Here is a 5,033-nt window from a genome sequence, read left to right on the forward strand (position 1 = left end):
CGTGTAAGGAGAAGAAATGTGTATATGTTCAGGAAACTAGATAAAATTTCAGTAATGTCATATCTCAAAAAATGGTTCAAATGGCTCTGAGCACTATGGGACTCAACTGCTGTGGTCATAAGTCCCCTAGAACTTAGAACTACTTAAACCTAACTAACCTAAGGACAGCACACAACACCCAGCCATCACGAGGCAGAGAAAATCCCTGACCCCGCCGGGAATCGAACCCGGGAACCCGGGCGGTCATATCTCAACGAGGAACTTGAAACTTTCAGCACAGAGCAGGAGCATGTAGAGGAACCATGGCTCAAGTTTATAAGAATAGTTGACCATGCACTGGAAAGATATGTACCCAGTAGCATAGTTCATAATGGGAGAGAATCTCCATGATATACAGTCACTGTAAAGAAACTTCTACAGAAACAGAGATTACTGCATAATAGTTTTAAAACAAAGCATAGGACTATAGATAGAGAGATGCTGAATGAAAGACGTTTGGCTGTCAAAAGAGCAATGCGTGATGCCTTCAATGACCATCGTAGCAGAATACTGTCATATGATCTTTCACAAATCCCAAACAAATTCTGGGCCTATGTAAAGGCCGTAGACAAGAAACTCAAATCCACCAAGGTAGAAACTGAAGCTGCAAGAATCAGTATCAGTGGTGGGCTTAAAATGATAATTAGATCTTTCTATCGACCACCAGACTCATCTCCCGATGAATCGGAAAACTTTGAGAAAACCTCAGATCACACTCAATTTGCGCCTGAATTAGCCCCTCTTCTACTTATAATCGACTGTAAATCCCTCGAACAAAAGCTCGTGCCAAATTCTCGGAAAAAAGCACAGATCACACTCGTCTACAAGAAGGGTAGTAGAAGTAATCTCAATTATTCTTGACATTGGTTTATTGTAGAATCTCAGAACATATTCTGAGCTCAAACATAATGCGGTATCTTGAACACAATGACCTCTTCAATGCCAAACAGCATGGGTTCCGAAAACATCGATCATGTGAAACCCAACTGGAATTTTTCTCACTTGACATGCTGAAAGCTTTGGATCAAGGCAGTCAGGTAGATGCTTGATTCCCGAATAGCATTTGACTCATTGTCAGTACAACACATATGCTTATTGTCAAAAGTACGATCAAACGGGGTAGCAAGTGAAATTCGTGACTGGATTGAGGACTTTTTGGTAGGAAGGACGTAGCATGTTATCTTGGATGGAGAGTCATTGTCAGATGTAGAAGCAACTTCAGGTGTGCCCCAAGACAGTGCGCTGGGACCCTTGCTGTTCATGCAGTATATTAATGACTTTGCAGACAATGTTAATAGTAACCAGAGACGTTTTGGAGATGATGCAGTTATCTATAATGAAGTACTATCTGGAAGAAGCTGCATATAAATATTCAGATCTTGAGAAGATTTCATGCAAAGATTGGCAACTTGTTTTACACGTTCAGAAATGTAAAATTGTGCACTTCATAGAGAGAAAAAGTAGCATCCTAGACTATAATATCAATGAGTCACTGTTGGAATTGGCTAACTCACACAAATACTTGGTTGCGACACTTTGTAGGGGTATGAAATGGAATTATCACATAGGCTCGCTTGTGGGTGAAGCAGGTGGCAGACTTGGCTTTATTGGTAGAGTACTGGGAAAGTGCACTCAGTCTACAGAGGAGACTGTTCACAAATCACGCGTACGAAAAGTTCTAGACTATCGCTCAAGTGTGTGGGACCCGTACCAAGCAGGGATAACAAGCGGTATTGAACGTATACAGAGAGGGGCTGCACGAATTGTCACAAGTTTGCTTGATCTGTGGGAGAGTGTAATGGAGATACTGAAGCAACTGACCTGGAAGACTGAGGAGGCATAATGTTGCATGGACGTACTGACCTCCAGATCTTTGTAAACGGTAGACTCAGCGGTCAACGTTATTATTACACTATACTTCTTCCCCATGTGCATATTTCCAGGGGTGCATCCGACCCTGACTTAATTTTTAGGGTTCCGTATCTCAATCGATAAAAACGGAACACTTATAAGATCACTATGTTGTCTGACCGCCTGTCTGCCTGTCTGTCCGACTGTTAAAAGCCTTTTTTCTCAGGAACGAGTAGACGTTTCGAGTAAAAATATAACATCTATGGCCCCTTAGCAGTGTAAAAAATTTAAGCTTCTAAGTCAATGCAATCAAAAGATGTTGTTGTTGTTGTCTTCAGTCCTGAGACTGGTTTGATGCAGCTCTCCATGCTACTCTATCCTGTGCAAGCTTCTTCATCTCCTGTCAACATTGTCAAAAGCTTTCTCTAAGTCTACAAATGCTAGAAACGTAGGTTTGCCTTTCCTTAATCTTTCTTCTAAAATAAGTCGTAAGGTCAGTATTGCCTCACGTGTTCCAATATTTCTACGGAATCCAAACTGGTCTTCCCCGAGGTCGGCTTCTACCAGTTTTTCCATTCGTCTGTAAAGAATTCGTGTTAGTATTTTGCAGCTGTGACTTATTAAACTGATAGTTCGGTAATTTTCACATCTGTCAACACCTGCTTTCTTTGGGATTTTAATTATTATATTCTTCTTGAAGTCTGAGGGTATTTGGCCTGTCTCATACATCTTGCTCACCAGATGGTAGAGTTTTGTCAGGACTGGCTTTCCCAAGGCCGTCAGTAGTTCTAATGGAATGTTGTCTACTCCTGGGGCCTTGTTTCGACTCAGGTCTTTCAGTGCTCTGTCAAACTCTTCACATAGTATCGTTTCTACCATTTCATCTTCATCTAAATCCTCTTCCATTTCCATAATATTGTCCTCAAGTACATTGCCCTTGTATAGACCCTCTATATACTCCTTCCACCTTTCTGCTTTCCCTTCTTTGCTTAGAACTGGGTTTCCATCTGAGCTCTTGATATTCATACAAGTGGCTCTCTTTTCTCCAAATGTCTCTTTAATTTTCCTCTAGGCAGTATCTATCTTATCCCTAGTGAGATAAGCCTCTACATCCTTACATTTGTCCTCTAGCCATCCCTGCTTAGCCATTTTACACTTCCTGTCGAACTCATTGTTGAGACGTTTGTATTCCTTTTTACCTGCCATCTATTTCACATATTTTAATACTAGCAAATTCACTCATCGAAAAGCGTGGGGTACTTTCCGTTGACCTAGAATCATGAAATTTGGCAAGCAGCAAGGTTTCACAGTAGAAGCAAAGGGAAAAAACCCTAAAATTGTTAATTCGTAATTATATCGCAGGAAAAAAAATTGCCTTTTGTTATCCGTCTGTCTGTCAATCTGTCTGCCAAGACCCCATATTCTCAGGAATTACAATAACAAATGCGAAATTATGCAAAACATTTAAACTTAAAATTTAAAATTAAAACATTGTCATATTATGTCAATTATTATGGAAGTCAATGCACGACCGCATCGAACAGTGCAGGTGAAGGAGGATATTCGGTGAATGTATTGCACTGCCCGTTACCCCTGTTTACAATCCGTCGAGCACGTGTTGGTTTGGGGAGACACTGCAGAGCATCCACATGCAGCAGCTGCCGACCGCCTTAGTGGAGGAATGGAACGCTCTACCACAAGAACTTCTTACCAACCCCGTGTCCAGCACGGAAACACGTTGCAGAGCATGCAATGGCGTCCACTGGGATCACACGCCATATTAAGAACCATGTTGTGTTTTCTATAATACCCTGGGTACCATCGTGAATCGTTGCGACTTCCGTGTAAGTATTGTCCTTGATTAACAGTGTTACTTCTGTTCCTCCCATCGCATATTTCTTTTCGTTACCTTCTGCACCATACCGTAACATTTCTTTCTATGTACAAGCATATGATCCGCGTTTCCTGGAAATGTGTTACTTGTCAGTGGCACATCATGCGTAAGTCACATTCGTCTTAAAGTTTTGCACACCAGCATATTTCTGTAAAACGTTTTTGAATATAAAACCTGCAAATCGCCTCAGTTCTCTGCTCGGTTTCTTCTTTCTTCCAACCTGTTCCCTTGTAGAACACTGTCTCTCGCTTTCTTAAGCCGTCAGCACCCGGATCATGCTTTCCAATGTCAACATTGTGCTTGCCAAGTCCAACGCACTGCTGAACGCTCAGGAATGGTACGACTTGTGCATGCGGTACGTGTGCCTTGAGGTGGTATACGCTATCGCAATGCGCTAAAGCGGCAGTTTACGGCTGTATCTGGCAAATCACACTGTTTACGAAATGTTCGGGCGTAAGATTCCTACTTTAGCTCTGCTAAAACGCACATTTCCTCCCTTGTCCAAATGCTAGTCTAGTTGTTCTGCCTGTAGTATCCATAAACAAAAACTTCAATATCCATGAACATGATATAAAGTAAAAGGAAAGTACCATGTCCAGTCAATAAGCACATCGCCGGCCGTTGTGGCCGAGTGGTTCTAGGCGCTTCAGTCTGGAACCGCGTGACCGCTACGGTCGCAGGTTCGAATCCTGCCTCGGGCATGGATGTGTGTGATGTCCTTAAGTTAGTTAGGTTTAAGTAGTTCTAAGTTCTAAGGGACTGATGACCTCATAAGTTAAGTCCCATAGTGCTCAGAGCCATTTGAACCAATAAGCACATCGGCTTGTAAAACTTCAATCACAAACAGTTCCATACTAGAAACTTCCTGGCAGATTAAAACTGAGTGCCCGACCGAGACTCGAACTCGGGACCATTGCCTTTCGAGGGCAAGTGCTCTACCATCTGAGCTACCGAAGCACGACTCACGCCCGGTACTCACAGCTCTACTTCTGCCAGTATCACGTCTCCTACCTTCTCATTCTGGCATTCCAGTTCCATACTACTTTACAATTGTTCTCCAAATAAGATAAAAATTATTTCGTTATTCTCATTTTTTAGTAAAACCCTAATGCCATTCTTACTTGATCACTGTTCCTATTCAGTACCAGAATGTTTACAACATGTGAAATACAAAACTTGAAACAAGAAAGGGCAAAATATCTTACTGCAAGTAGTCCAAGCTATCTTGTAGGTAAAGCCAATCTAACAA

The 5,033-nt window shown here is 41.9% G+C and overlaps 1 non-coding gene across 1 annotated transcript; it reads right to left on the bottom strand.

Moving 5' to 3' along the window:
- Positions 1 to 4,667: 4,667 nt before the first annotated feature.
- Trnas-cga lies at positions 4,668 to 4,742 on the bottom strand. The gene has a single exon. It is a non-coding gene; the product is annotated as a tRNA-Ser (tRNA).
- Positions 4,743 to 5,033: the final 291 nt, after the last annotated feature.

Source organism: Schistocerca americana, chromosome 1 (assembly GCF_021461395.2).
Source record: "Schistocerca americana isolate TAMUIC-IGC-003095 chromosome 1, iqSchAmer2.1, whole genome shotgun sequence".
Lineage (NCBI taxonomy): Eukaryota > Metazoa > Arthropoda > Insecta > Orthoptera > Acrididae > Schistocerca > Schistocerca americana.